Source organism: Sturnira hondurensis, unplaced genomic scaffold, assembly GCF_014824575.4.
Source record: "Sturnira hondurensis isolate 20B ecotype Veracruz unplaced genomic scaffold, ASM1482457v3 Scaffold0008782, whole genome shotgun sequence".
NCBI lineage: Eukaryota > Metazoa > Chordata > Mammalia > Chiroptera > Phyllostomidae > Sturnira > Sturnira hondurensis.
Window position 1 is genome coordinate 4,400,163 of NW_028081413.1, and position 15,895 is coordinate 4,416,057.

The following is a 15,895-nucleotide window of genomic DNA, read 5'->3' on the forward strand; positions in this document are numbered from 1 at the left end:
AGAAAATAAAAGTGCCAACTGGGGCTTAGTCCATAATGGACTTGTGAACTGGCTTGTTGGCTTTGCTCATTGATCACGTCAGGTCTCCCAACTTACAGAAAAGGGGACGTTTCACGCTGCGCATTTAGTCAAAATGATTCCTTCCTCTGTCCCAACCTTTCTTGTGTTTTGGAAGCCGGACAGGTTGATTTACTGGACCGATTTCTGGAACCTGTCGGTTGCTTTGGCACATATACAGAGGATGGACACTGAACGTTCCACATGCGCACAGTGCGTGTGTGGCCACTGGCCTCCACTTCATGGCTACCACCTAGAACTCACAGACGCTGTGAGGCATATTTAACTAAGCGAGAACCTGATTCTGGGTAAAGAAGTTCATTCTTCGCCTGAAGTTCAGTTGATCTTTACCCGGAGAACACAGACTTACAAAGCAGGAGGGAACTCCAGCAAGCCTAGGAACCACTTCCCAAGCTCTCCAAGCCCAACGGGGAAAGAAAGGGGGCTCCCTGGCCAAAGCAGGGTGGAGGGGATGGCTTCTCACTCCTGCATGAAGGTGTGGTGCAGCTGACGGCCGAGGAGTGGGGATGTGGTGTTGTGACATCTTCAGGACCCCACATAAACTGAGCCCTGTGTTGCCTGGTAGGGGAGGCCCTAAGCTCTATCAGGTGTAAGAACACCAGGGCCGGGCACCACAGGGGGCCCTCCCTTTTCACGCAACCAAGTGCGTATGATCTTCAGTTCTGGCTGTGGCCACCTGGTCCTCTGCTAGTCGCCAGTGAAAACTGCTGGACGCAATCAGCTGGGTTTACAGATAAATCTCACAGGCCTTCACTACTGATAGGGACACTCTGTTGGCGGAAGAAGGTTTTGTTACAAAGTGGCCAGTGCCTGAGGCTCACAGCTGCAGGAAGAAGTTTGCTTCAGGAATCTCTTATCAAGAAAGAACCTGCTTATCAGCAAATTTAAAAAGTTGTGAGTTCAAGGAATGGCAAAGTTGAGATATGGGGGGTGGAAAGCAGTGAAAAGACATGAATAGTTTAGGGATGCTTCCCACAAGGACGGCCTTCCCGCCAAGGGTAGCTTTCCAGTGGACCCTAAACTTCCAAATCCTTCCTTTGAAGAGTCTGAACATTTTAATGTACCCTCTGCAGATGAGATGTGGAACTCAGCTTGGACCTACCGAACAGAACATGAAAAGCACCACTTTATGGCCGCGATGGACTTCTGGGCCAGCCTGTGAACCTAACACCATTCACAACACCATTTCAGTGTGCGAGGAACTCCACATTCACAGCCGCCTTCTGATCCATAAAATGCATCAGTGCCCCTTCCTTGCAGCTGGTGGCAATCTGTATTTTATCTGCCTTTCCAAATGAAAATACGGGCCGCTTCATGGAACTGTAACAAAACCTTCCACATGCGCCCAGTGTGCCGTGGCAGCAGTTAATACTGTGCAAAGTTCCTCCCACTCTGTCCTGTGGACGAGGAGGTAAACGCCGGGACGGGCAGCAGGCTTCAGGAGATGCCCAGCTGGCAGTGTGAAGGCTGGACGGGCAGGAGTGATGACGCGCCTCCCACTCCCGCGTCACAGATCGGGTGGCCCTGCCCACAGAGCATCCGTCAGTGGGGTGCCATGCCAGGAAGCTTCCCTCCCTGACTCTCCAACAGCGAATCCTTGAAGTGCAGCAATGAAAGCATTTTCCCCGATTTTATCTCTTTTCTGGCTTGTGGTAGCAAAGAAGAAAAATCATACCATCCACTGGCTGATAAAAACATGAATAGCTGTAGACTGTCACGGGAGCATTAGGAGGAAAAATGATAAATGCCCTAAAGAAAGCTCTGGAATGCCGTATGTAAATCTGAGGTAAGAAGAGCCACTAAGTTCTATGACAACACTTCCTAGCTATGTTCCTAGCAAGGAAACAATTGCACGTGTGATTGAAACAATCTATACTGACAGGTATAACAAAGGTCCAGGAAAGAGGGCAGGAGACCACTTAGAATGATCTGAAATGTCTAATTTCCTGAGAAGAGAGAATTGTGGCCCATTCCAGAGCTCAAGGGCCAAAAAGACCTGGAATTAAAATCGGAGACTGAAGCCACAGACAGATTTCTTTTTCTTTTCTTTTTTTATAAAGATCACTGCAGCAGCTGGTATTTTTTAAAAATTTATCTTTAGAGGGGAAGGGAAGGAGAGAAATACCAATGTATGGTTGCCTCTAGTGGGTCCCCTGTTGGGAACTGGCCTGCAACCCAGGAATGTGCCCTGACTGGGAATCAAACTGTGATTGTCTGGTTCTCAGGCCCGTGCTCAGTCCACTGAGCTACACCAGCCAGGGCACAGAGACAGCTTTCTGATTCTTGGCGCCTCTGCTCTGGTGAAGGTGCACCTTACAGACCGACTGAGGGCAAGGAGCCACGGAGTGAAAGCAAGCGCATCGAACAGAAGCAAGCAGAAGGAAAGAAATGGAAAACAAGAGTGTAAAAACCCTCTAAAATGATGACATTGAAGTTGGGCCAAGGTGCGAAGAAATGGGCACAGCACAGGCTGCCCGCGGGAGACGCTGCTGCAGCCTTTCTGCGACAGGCAGTTCAATCCTGGGCGTCAGCGAGGTTCAGACCTCACGTCCCTTTGACTCGGGGGCACTATTATCTAGATGTGTCCTAAATAAATATTTACAGATATATAAAATGATTTAATGAAATGTTAATAACAACAACAATAACAACTAACACTTATTGGGTGCTTATTTCTTTCCTATAAGAGCAAGCTTGTTCTGGATTCTGATGCAGGCCTCAGAAGGGGGTGGGGTGGGAAAAGAATAGATACTTGAAAGATTCTATGCAACAGATAAGTTCATTTTTTTTAACAGTACAACATATTACCTTTCTTTGGCTGTGAAATAACCTTACAGATGAATCACAAGCTCTGAAGACTAGATGGTAAAATAAATGCATATGCACCAGCTACTTTTGTTTACATGTGTTTATATGGTACCAGACAACTAGATAAATGAGTTTCTGGCATCATGGAAATAGCTCTTCTAACAGAATATTAAAAGGAAAAATTAAAATGGTCAGTAAAGCTCATATCATGTTGCAGAAAAATATAGGTACCATAGCTTTATGCATTATAACAACAGCAGATCACCCAAGACAGAAAGAAACAAAAAAGTTGACTGAGGCTATTTTGTTCTCTGTATCTTAACTCATTTTATTGTGAGGATGTTCATCGCAGTGATGTTTATGACAACCTCTTAAACACCCATTACAGGGAATAGGTTAAATAAATTGTGGTATTTCCGTACGAGGCAAGCATTAGGAAACAATGACAGAGCTCTATTTACAGACATGAAAACCAATGTCCTCTGAGGGGAAAACACGAACATGCAAGAGTGTATGCAGTATAATGCCAACTTGTTAAAACACCAGAAGTGATAATGTCTGTGAATGGGGAAAATTACAATTTATGTCCTCTTCTTCATCTGGAGCTTTCAGACTTTTAGAATTAAATATGCATTATTACAAAAAAAAGAACCACAATATTTCAAGTGATGGGTATTTTTATAGAAATAAAAAAAACTTTCTTCCACAAAGGGGAGAAAATATTTAGCTGAGTGAACGTTTGTGAGGAACATAAAGAATGCTGGGTTCTTTGGGCAAAAACTCATCCCAGATATGAATGTGAAACTCAAAAAAACTCCTGTCAACAGACTGTATTTTGAGAAGAGTGGAATACATCTGTAGGCCGCAGCCTCGGCATTTTCGGCCAAATTCTAACTCTGGGCACTTGGGACAGAGATAGAGGGCAAAAGGCGCCTCTCCTTTCCCTCCCCCCTTCCCAGGCACTTCTACAAGAGCCCACTGCTGGGGTCCCGGCACTCCTCCCTGGGACTCGGGGTAATTGGAATGCTCGTCCTGCTTTTGAAGAGTGCCCTGAATAAACACTGAGAACCCTCAAACAACTCAAAAACCATGAAGTGGATGAGTGGGCAGTTACTGTGCATAAGGAGAATCCCCAGCCCATCCCCTCTCACACTCAAACAAATGTGAGAACAAAAGCATTTTATGGGTGTTTTCTCTTAATGGGTTTCTAATCCTTCTGAGCTGTTGTCTAGAGCATGTAGCAATGGATTTCATTAGATTCCATTACATTTGTGAAACCATGTGTTTTAAATTATACTGAGAAATCTAACAGAGATATCAAGATATTACATTGCATGATATTTAGAAAGAAACCATTTCCCACATGACGGTCAACACTTACTAATAACCCAGTATAAATAAGTGTATTAAATGCATACTTTATTCTTTAGACGTGAAAAAGGTAGATTCCATGGCTTAAATGCTTGGAAATCTCCATCAGAAAAATTCTGTTAAACACAAAATAATCTATGCCTGATGTAAAGGGTATTGTTGCTTTTATAAAGACCTGAGGGGGAGGAAAGTATGTTGCAAGTGCATAATACATCTCAAATTATGTAAAAATATCCTAACCCATACACACATACAGATCACACAATCAATTTTTTCATCAATTTGATCACCTTGTCTCTCCTCATCCTACAAATGAGGAAACTGCAGCACGGAGAGGCAAAGTGCCATTTAGAAACTTGCTTTTCTACAATGTAGAGATGGTCTGTGATAAAACCAGAAACTCGAGACAGTACACGTGTTGAAATATCACAACACTGTTTAAGCCTCTGGCTTCCTATTACATGTTAGGGTCAGAAGCGGTGTCCAGCTTTGGAGGCAATAAGGTGCAGCAGGCAGCTTCATCCTTGCGCACCAATTTTCTAGCTTGTTATGAGATTAATACTATACTGTTTGACATAATCAGAGGAAAAGGCATCGCTAGTGGTATTTTAGCCTATGAATTGCAGCATAGTATTTTGTGCCTTAGCAGTAGCAAATGAGGAAGGAGTTTGCTAAACCCGACCCGTGACAACAGCTCACCATGGTGGAGTTAACCCCATCCTGTGTTAAGAGCTGCCGTCATCATAGCATTATGTCTGGATTTTTGTTTATTTAGTCTCCACTATGCTAGTGACTGCAACTCATACCATCTTTCCACTCCTGTGCGTCCATAGCCCCAACCATTGTTCCCATTGTGTAAAGCAGAGCACGAACTCCCATGACAAAGCTCCGGCTGGCAGGGAGCTGCGGAACATCCGACGAGAGCAGAACCCCAAGTCCTGCGCAGCCATTATGAAGTAACTGACCTCTATGAAACTGCTACCATGGTTCACAAATTTATTGTCAGGTTCCAGCCTCTAGCTGTTCTCTGATTGTTCTAAATACTTGACAAACTGAAGCCTTTTCACTTTCCGTTGAAATTGCCTCATCTGCCTGTCAGAGCGCCATGGGGGACTCCATTACTTTTCTGACTTCTTTCCCCTCCTGACAAGTCATTTAGCCGGCTTCTTGTTGTGAAGGCTGTCCATGTCAAATTAGCTGGGGCCCCTATTGTCCTTATTACCACTCGAAAAGCCATCATGAGTAATGCTACGGGGTCCCTCAGTTGTCATCATTTGTCAGAAAGAAAGGGAGTGTGGTTACATATAGCTGACAGGTAATTTCAGTGTCTACAATTACCCCAATTAGTCTTGTCATAAACAATTCGATAAATGCACACCAATACAAACAGATAAACACACCAAGGTCTCTCACTATTAATGCTGTGTAATGGGTAAATCAGTGATATAATGCTATATTTTATTTATTTATTTTTAAACTATGCTCAGCTGTGAGCTGGCACTTGCTACCTGGCCAGCACAAATTGTACTATCTACTTTCATTAACTCATCACCACAAGAAAATCTGAAAGGCTGTGACAAAATTCATTTAGAGAGTGAGGGGGAGAGCAGATTGTTATAACACCTGCTTTAGGCAAGGATAGGACGAAGGTTTGCTTTTTTGTCAGTTCTGGGCAACTGTGGGCTTTAAAGTTGACTATTTTGTGTTAAAACAGCAATTTTTGAAATACGCTAGAAATGGGGAAAAGAAAAATTTTATCCACAGTGCAATGAGGAAGCTGATTTGAAAGAAAAAAAAAAACCCAAGTCGGCTGCTCAATGTGCCAGTCAGCAGCTCTGTATTAAAAAAGATGGTGGACCAGTAGTTTCCTGTGTAAGAGGATTTTGGTTCTCTCCACCTAATGATCCCCATTTTGAAAAAAACTGTATCTTAAAACTGCATATATAAAGCTCACCATGTTCGACGTCAAAGTTATTTATTGCCTCCACTGTTCATATGGATTTGTTTAGGAAAGGCGTCGGGGTTGCTCCTAGCTGGACTCAGCATAGAGGTGATTAGGACTCAGCCAGTTGGAATATTGGCTCTCACATGTTCTCTAAACACAGGGAATGAACCTGTTTCAACACGACACCCTCTAGGAGGACTCTTCAGTTACACTCTGCATTCAAGCCTGAATGAAACACCGTTAAGTTCACTCTTGTGAACCACATAATAAGTGCTCAAGACTCAACATCTGTAGCGTCCACTGTGCCCTGTCTGTTTGCTGACCGCAATCTTAAGTGATGGCTGAAAAACCCAACACAAGGATATTGTTGTAGGAAATTGCTCTTGGCAACTATTTGTTCAAGCTCAAGATTTTTTTTTTTTAAAACCAACACTAAGAACCCACCAGAAAATAGGACAGGTCTCCCTAATGAGTAATCTATTTTAGCACAGTCTTGTCTAGGCATGACAGTTTACTGAGAGGCTTGAAAAACTCGTAATTACCAGTGTTACAGGGCAATTAATGTATATTACACTGCACTACTCATGGCAGCAACTGTCATTTTCTCAATAAAAATGAGTACTCTTCAGCTAAAGGTGACATTAATTGGGACTTTAATGACTATGCAGAGGAGCTGAAGCCAAATATGAACAAAACAGCGATTCAATGAGCGACTTCAGAAACGAGAAAATTGTACTAAAATGAGATTAATTGCTGTTTAGAAAAAGGAAAGAACCTAAAAAGCTATTAAATTGCAGGGTTTGGGTGCCCGGGTGATGGTTGTGATGTTAATCTTGCATTCTCACAGCAGGCAAATATTCACTAAATTCAGAGCCTTTTGACAGCAGGAAAAATCATGTATGCTTAACTTCAATCCATCAAAAATATATTTCAGCTTTTATCAGTGTTCTAAATACTTCTGCAATTTCAAAAATTACTGCTCCATTCCTTGGCTGTCATCATGCAAATGCGAACACTGTCAATATTGCTATGAAAAATTTCCCAGCTTCAAAAGGCCTACTTCAGTGATAAAGAAAGAAAAAAACGCGAAGATTAGAATTGCAAAACACACACTACTAATATAACAGAAATCAAACAATAAGAATTTAATGTTTAAGTTGTGGAAACTGCTAAAATAGAAAATGATGGGGTGGGGTTATTTTGGTAGAAAAATCAAAGAAAAATAATTCTGAAATTCTTCCAAGGCTTGTAACTTTATACTTAATTAATCATCACCAATAATTAGGACACTGTTTTGCATCTTGACTTCAGGTGTTATCATTGTTAAAACCGCTCTCTTATTTTTAAATGTCTTCATCCTTATAGCTAGTTCTTTAAGACATTTATATAATTGCTCTCCTTTAGGACCTTTTCAAGCATCTTGATGACTATATATATATATATGTATATATATATATATATATAAAACACAGTACTTAAACTTTGACATGTAGGAGGGATAAACGAATTAGGTAATTCCGAAGGTATGTATCTGTAACTTGATTTTTTTTTTTAAGAAGAGAACCCAACAGTTTAGTATTTTCATTAAAGAGGGAGTTTTTGAAAAAGTTCCATTTGGTCAGAAATGTAGCATTTGGCAACAGCTGCCCTATAAGAAGATCAGGCCTGACTTGAGACTACTGGGCACTTTCCTACTGCGTGAGCAATTCTGTTTGTTCTGCCTTTTTAATATTTAAAGAGCCTTCTCATCTACAGTTTAGGTCAGGGCTCAAGACACATTAACACATGTATAACTCTGGCCGCACTCAAGAACCACATCCACTAAATGACAGGGGAGGCGAAACAGTGTGCTTTCCGTCTTCAGATCAATGGTAAACCCTGCCTACTCTAAAGACCCAGAAATACAAATCACCTGACCTCCACTATGAGGACTGGTTTTCGGCCACTTGTCTGCCAGAATAGACGTACAGGGCCACTGAGGAAGAAGAGTGGGCAGGGGAGACACACACTTATCCACGTGTGTCTGAACTCCGTGACTGGAGGTTCTGTGAAGTCTTATCTTCCAGCTGTTTCATTCATTAGAAATAGGCTTTTCGGAGTTTTGAGGCTGAGATTAAGCACAATCATCTTTGTAAAACAATTGGCTTCCAGGGTCCTGCATTCCCTGTACTACCTGCTCTTCCTCTTCCTCCAACTTTCCCTTTTCTTGTATCTAGACTTTTCTGTTAACAGCACAATTCTTCCTCAAGAGTCTAACAAATGTCCTTTTTAGTCCCTCTTTTAGGGGGTGAAAAGAAGTCTTTGTTATTCATTGTACCATTTCAAAAACTAAGCTTCTCTCATACCTCAAAAACAGCTTTATTTTTAGGACAAAAAATTCACCAAGCTCCCCCCAAAGTCTTTTCAGGCAGAATCCTTAGAGAAGGCAGGTGCCTTTGGCTAAATTATCTCTACTCACAAACCATTCACATACATTTGCTTTAAGAAAAAAAACCCCACTACATGTCAATAGTTTGATTCCATTTTGTCTATGCAAATACCATTGATAAAAATTTCAATGGCAGTTTTCAGGGAGTGGAAGAGTTCCAAACTAGGTATTGAAAAGGGACTCAGGCATAGGATACTAATTCACCAAACTTGCCAAGAATGATCTAACCCAGTAGCCATTCAAAGGCAACTGCAAACCATCTACATGATCCCAGATAATCCCTTATACTGTATCTCTCGGATCTCATCTCCATTCTGCAGTTTACTGCATGAGGCTCCATTTGGGGCTCCAGGTTTCCCATTGCAAAAAAAGGGGGCCACTTTGTCATGCTAAATTTGCTGCATGTGAACCAAGCACTGAGCACTTGGCGAGGCAACCAGCTCCAGGAATGTTAACGACTGGAATAAACCTTTAAGGAGCGTTTCTAAAATGCACTTATTTGATACTGTGGTTCAGTTGCTGAAATTCTTTCCCCCTCACAGTGGCCACAGGGGTGCTGTGAGAAGAGGTGATCGCACCAAATTTCGTGAAAGGCTCGTACTAAAAAGCAGGAGGCGCCACTCTCTCAGCCGAGGCTAAAAGTCCACTTGTCACCTTATTATTATTTTGCACAAATATCATAGGTCTCTTTTACAAAATACTACTCAGTGGTTTAAATTTCTTACTGAGGCCTCTCCTATGACTGCAATGCACCACACTGCCCATCAATCTCGCCATTGCCAGACCACGTTAGAACTGGGAACAGTGACAAGTTACAGGGACTCTCTCTCCTTTTTAATCAATCCCAGATTAGTATGATGCATTTTTAAGATATAGGCCCTCAGAACGTTATAAACGTACTGAAGAAGCCAAAGTGGAATATCTCAAGTTTGGGAGCTGAACAATATTTTGATGTGCCAAAGCTAATACATTATATGTTTCGAGTCTTACTATTAAGACCTGTAGCAACTGTTTGAAGAGATGAGTAGGAATGGAACAAATGGTAAATGTTTATTCAGTCATACAGTTCTGAAAGAAAACAACTGTTAATTTGCATTAGCTCGGGATCACTTAGCAGACTGCTTTTTAAGAGCTATCACCTCTCAGCAGCCCATAAAAGGGGAGCTCTCATTCGATTCCCTCCTCCTACCTTCTCTTGCTACCTGGCCCTTAATTTGAATTTATTTTCTACTCATCACCAATATGGCACAGATCAATACTCACCTCAAAATAGATACTGTTCTTTGTCAGTTAGTTTGTGCAGGAGGAAGTCAACAGGCTAAAAAACTTGGGGGTCAGTGCACACAGAGACAGCCTCTGCTCCATCTTCCAATATAGAAAATTTTAGAATGATAAAACTTAAGGTACCTTCTGAGTCATCAAGCAAATATATTTAATATATTTAATATATTAAAGCAATATATATTAATATATCAAGCAATATATATTAATATATCAAGCAATATATTTATATATTGCAATATATTTATATATACTTAATATATTTAATATATTTAATATATACACTTAATATATTTCAGTGCAATCAGGACAGTTATTCCACATAAATGCAAGTTAAATGTCCTCTCTGTGGGCCACAGAATGTAAGCCACGTAGATGTCGGTGAACCTTTTTGTAGAGAGTAGTGTCCTCTGACCTCCCTGCCAATTAGCCCCCCTCCCCATATAAGGTAAAGAGAAAAGGAGGGTAGTTAGCTGGGGAGAGGGGTCTGTGTCTCAGGGGTTCCGTACAGTCTTTGGCCTTCCAGCAGCCGCAGAACTTGCAACATAAGATGGGATTTCTAGGGCATCTCCACTCCACGGTCTCCAGATTTTATGAGACTTTAGAAAAGCTGACTTGAGCAGAAAATCAGTTACAGGGTGTTTTTTCGGAAAGCAAGACCATTTATCCTGGGCTAAAAGAGAAAGAAGATCTTAAGTAAGGAGGTCGAGGGTACAAAAAAGAAAAAAAAAAGGCTTCAATTAGGCAAATGATTGGAACATCTTGGCACCTGAAGCGAGAAGGGGGACAAAGAAAGTTTACCACAGTTGCACCCCAGGGAGCACGGGGTGAAGGTGGGGGGATGTCATGAAAGGGCAACTGAGGAGGAAAGGAAGAGGCCATCAGATCTCAGCTTCTTCATCGGGGGTCGACTCAGCTTGCGGGGGTCTTTGTTCCCATGAGTCAGCAAAGTGACGTGGAACAAGAAATGTACTGTATTTCAGAACCCAGGTCAGAAACTGGATCTCCAACAAATTAGGGGTGCTCTATCCCTAAGAAAGCACTGCATGAGATGGCCCAGTGATAGAAACTTCTTCGTAAGGGTCACCCACTTACCCAACCCAGATACAGTGAATGTTGACTTACTGTGGAGTGTAAGCTTCCAATCGCAATTTCAGCCAAAATGTGCTGGTGAAAAGCTACTAATACCGTGCCTTCCAGGATCTATGCTTCTCTTTCTAAGGCACTATGGCAACTGGACACGTAGATTTAAAGCTCGGGACCTATCCAGTTCTGAGTTTATTTTTTCCTCAAGATTTCCACTCTGAGCCTCAACTTTGTCTGTTACTTCCTTCTGTTTCTATTCTATCTCTAGTTGGGGAATGCTTGTTTTCCCTGCCTGCTTAGCAAGGCCTGAAAGGTGATACAAAACACAAGAGAGCTGAGGGGGGAAGCTCTTTCTTCCGCATTCTTACGCTGCAATAGGAATCCTTTCTTATCCTGGGCTCCATCAAAGGATCTTAAGTTTCACTGTTGTTCTTGATGGGGAGAAACCATTCTTTTTACTTGCAACTCTGTATGTGCATACATTGTCTACTGCCACTAACTCGCAACATGCAATTAGAATGAAGAGGGCCGGTGGTCAGACCAACCGTGGAACCCTCCCCAAGGGTGGCACTGGGCACTATTAAAAGAGTATCTTTTCAGGAGCACATGTGCATCTTCACCATGTTAAGAAATGGGGTGAATTTCACCTCAAATAAATCTGCCTGTTTTAAATCTATTAGTGATATATATACATATATATATATATCCATATATATATATATATATATATATATCTCTACACATAGTGTGTGTGTGTATATGTGTTTTGAACAATAAAAGTAGAAAAAATAAAGTTTTTGGTAAAAGTGAATGAATAGGGCACTTGGCAAAGTAGTGAAAATATTTGTTTTTGTGGCTATAATCTAAGGTTTAAAATACCTAGGTAAATCAGAGTGGGTTTTCCTTATCCAGTGCAAACACATGAATTTAGAGGTCTCTTTTATGTGTTTTAATGCCATGAGACAGATATATAAAAAATAAAAATGGAAGTTTTGGCATCTTATATTAGCAGAAGGTCAAGTACTTTTTCTTGTTCTGCCATTGATATGTTTTTTTCTTTCTCTGTTTTAACATTTAAATCGTCGACATAACCACAGCTCCAATTACTGGTCTCCGAGGCTTTTCCCAATCAGTTTACTAGGTCCCTGTCTCCCTTTCCACCAGCTGGGTTAGCAGGCTGGACCTTTCCAATAGTAGAGCTGAGTCTTAAAAATTTTGGAGCTGGTGACACAGGAAGTGAAAATGAGAAGAGATGTTTGAATTGGCTAAACTGCTAACGTTCTGAAACTGTCTTTACTTGGAACCAGGACAGCTGGCCCTGCTTCCCTCTCCTGCAGACTGAGTTCAAGCGGCCGCCTGGGTGCTCCCAATGTCCCCTGAGCCCTCACCCTCACCCTCACGCACGACACAGACTGTGAGCTTCTTGAGGGAAGGACTCACATTCACCCTTGGGTGCCTGGCACATAGCAAATGCTAAATAAGTATTTTGTTGAATAATAAACAAAACAATCCTAGCTCTGACACCAGTGAATTAATCTTGGACAAGTCCCTTTATCTTTCTGAGCCTTTGCTTTCCAATCCATTAAAATGCTTTCAGTTTCTTAGAGGAATGGTTAGGCTCAAACAAAATAATGAGTGTGGAAGCGCTATATAAATGCCATAGATTACTACAGCTGTTGTTAATAATTACCATTTGGATTTATGCAATAAAAACTTCACTGTTCAACAGGAGGGACAAGGTTGGTTTCTAAATGTCTCAACATTTTTCCCCCCACAAGGAGCTCATAAAAATCTAGTTTTCTCAGAATTCTAAGATGTCAGGTCACACCCACACAGTCTTTTCGTGTTTTGTTTATTTGCTTTTCCCCTGTCTCCTGTGCCCTTTGCCCCGCAGGCCCTGCCTCCAGACCAACACACAGATCTTTTCCAGGCTCGGGATCCTGCCCTGGAAGGGCAGGCTGCGGGACCGGGTCCAGACACAGGCATTTGCACTGTGGCAGTGCGCTTCTGCAGGAGGCGCCCTGGCCGTGCAGAGAGGTGGCTTCTGCGGAGGGGACTGAAGGGCTGGTGGGGCCCGATCAGTGCTGCGTCCTCCATCGCCAGCCCCCCATGCTCCCCGATTCCCCACTCCTTCACAACACCTGTCCCCCTCTGCTCGGCTGCCTGGTGGGAGGAGAAAGTTAAAATGAAGAAAGAACACTGGATACATGTAAACGACCTCTCCAGGGTTGTGTGGGAGCCACCAAGCTGGACCTAACAAAAGACACAGAATCTACCTTAAAAAAACAAAACAAAACAAGAAACACAAGGACAACTATTTGAGTATTGAAGTAATAGCTCCTCATTCCTTATGTTCAGACACTAGCAACAGAGGACTCGCTGGGTTCAGACTGAATGGTGCCCGAGACTTTGTAAGACAGCGTTTATCTAGTATTGAATGAGTAATTTCCGCAGACAGCTGGACTATTTGGGAAGCTAAACAAGTAACTGAAACTTCAGAAACCCTGGTGAGCGTAAGCGCTACACGAGCCACATGTCCCCAGTTCCCCAGAAGCACAAAGGCACCGCAGGTAAGTCCAGTGTGGGGGGTTATTTTTAAGGCAGTAGAGCAATACAAACACATTGTTTGCTCTTTGTCATCTGGTTTGTCTTAATCATGAACTAAAAACTCATTTCTAATGCTGTATACAAATGCCGTGTTTATATCAGTATCATATGCTGCTTGCTTGAAATCGTATACATTACAATTAAGAACAGAAATTCAAGTTAATGGTCAAAGACAACCAATAACAAAACCACTAAATTCCAGTTGTCAAACATCATTTCATATGTATATTACTGTTGTTCTTAGAAAAGAGTAATTATTAAAACTAAAGGTATATGAGCGAGTGTTTATGACTTCCTATTGAAAAGCCCAAATTACAGAGCATTCATTTCAGGTTGAAGAAAGTCGTGTGGCCGTCCCTGTGCAATGGCCTTGTGACTTTATATCCTCTTGTCAAACCTCAGCAGTTTTATTTGTGGTGATGCATGCCGGAGGAGGTTGGAGGTTAAAGTTGATAGGAGGGGCAACAGGAAAATCCACCGAGTCCTTTCAAGAGATTACAACCTTTAACATATTTGGGCCTGTCGGCAGTTTCTGCCAACTTTACAAGTCCGTGGCTGGTGGTGTTTTTAAAAACTGATTCTTAAATCAGAGGTCAGTTGGATCCAGTAAATGCCCTCTTACTTTGAAATAATCCTAAATGGTTAATGTAGCCACAGTTTATTGCTGTAGGATTCAGTTTGTACTTAAATCTGAAAAATCTGCTTATTTTTCAAGTATCTGAGATCTTGGAAGGTGAAATGACTAACCCCCAATTCATGACATGGCTCCACAAACAGGGAAGCGGCTGTTGGAAGAGAAAAACAGAAAAGAAAAGAAGAAAAAAAAACCAAAAAAAGCAGTTCCTGCTGGATACAATTTTTGTTCGGGGGTCCCAGGCAAGGAGACATTTCCTTAGTGCATTGGCTCCGCCCCCCAGGAAGCGTCCAGATTCTTAGCTGCCTCACACTGAACAGAGGGAAATACCTGACTGCAGCCTAGGTGCCAGAGCAGGGGACCGCAACAAAGTCACCAACGAAGACTCGGCCATGACTGCAGAAACATCTCACTGCAGTGTCTGTATTCCTCGATTCGTCATACATCGGTTTCCTGACAGGTTGTCTCGGTATTCGGTACTTCTGGTTACCTTTTATCAAATGTGTATTTTGGGTCAGGCACCGTATACACCCGGGCTCACTAAATCCTCATAAAAATCCAAAAAGTTCTAATTTTACAGATGAGTAAAAAGAGGAGAGAGAGAAATTAAGCATCGTGCCGGAAGCCACACTGAGAGTGAGCAGCCAGATGGGAATCAACTTAGCCCTTCACCCCTCCAAACCTGGGCCCTTTCGACTCATCTGGGCTGCTTCTTGGGTTGCAACTAATGATGCAAATAATTTCTAGACTAGCCTCCCTCCATGCTTAAAAATTTCAAATCCTTATTAGCTGGTTTTAATGCACAGCGTGGTACTACGCAGCAGCAAGGAAACAGCATTCAGCACGAAACATCCTTGGGTCCTGTATTGGATCATCATGTGGTTAGAACTGGGCTCTAATGATATCATTGGATGTTACTAATTATTAATAAAATGTTTCAGTATTTAAAGAGTTCTCTATGTCAAGATGATTGACAGCAGTTTTATAATGCTAACCACTTGTGAAATTAAAATGATTCCAACCATAAATATTAACTCCATTCCTTTCTGTTTTTGAATGTTTTGCCTGACTCACAGATTATAGAATTTGATGCTGAGTGGCTTGATCTCAGTGGGTCTCAGTTTCCTCAGACAGAAAGTAAGGTTATATTGCTGGGAGGTCTTGGCTGGCAGTAAAAAGTTTATAAGTATAAAATATTTTTAAAATTCCCTGATTAATTCTAGTGATTATAAAGTTATTTTCCCTTTTCTTTTTCAGGAAAATGGAGAGACACTGACCTTTATGAAGAAAAGAGGGAAAACATAACCTTGAAAAAACAAGTCATATACAAATGAGGGTGTGAAGTGAATGGAAACCCTGGGCCCCCTGGAGCCACACATCAGCTGCCTGTTTTCGAACTCTGGGAACTGCACACAAGTGCTTTAAAAATACATTGATTTAGTAACGACCTGAAAGGCAAACTATTTTCTCACCCAGAGATGTTTGTCACTAAAGTTATGAGAACTGCTAACTTTTATTTAGAGAGGTAATATAACAAACATCTCCCAAACATTACCACTCATTGGTTAAGGCAAGGAAACACAAGTTATTTGAAACATTTAAAAATAATGCACTGACTGCTAAAAAACTACCAACACTTTCAAGATGTGTTTGTTAT

At 41.8% G+C, this 15,895-nt stretch overlaps 1 protein-coding gene and 1 long non-coding RNA gene across 3 annotated transcripts in view; one reads left to right on the forward strand and one right to left on the reverse strand.

The window, feature by feature from the left end:
• The window catches only part of CDIN1 (CDAN1 interacting nuclease 1), a 218,416-nt gene that overhangs the window by 45,633 nt on the left and 156,888 nt on the right, over positions 1-15,895 (reverse strand). The window lies entirely within an intron of this gene.
• Positions 12,982-15,192, forward strand: LOC118993623 (uncharacterized). Its single transcript, XR_005067894.1, has 2 exons — positions 12,982-13,567; positions 14,320-15,192. It is a non-coding gene; the product is annotated as an uncharacterized LOC118993623 (long non-coding RNA).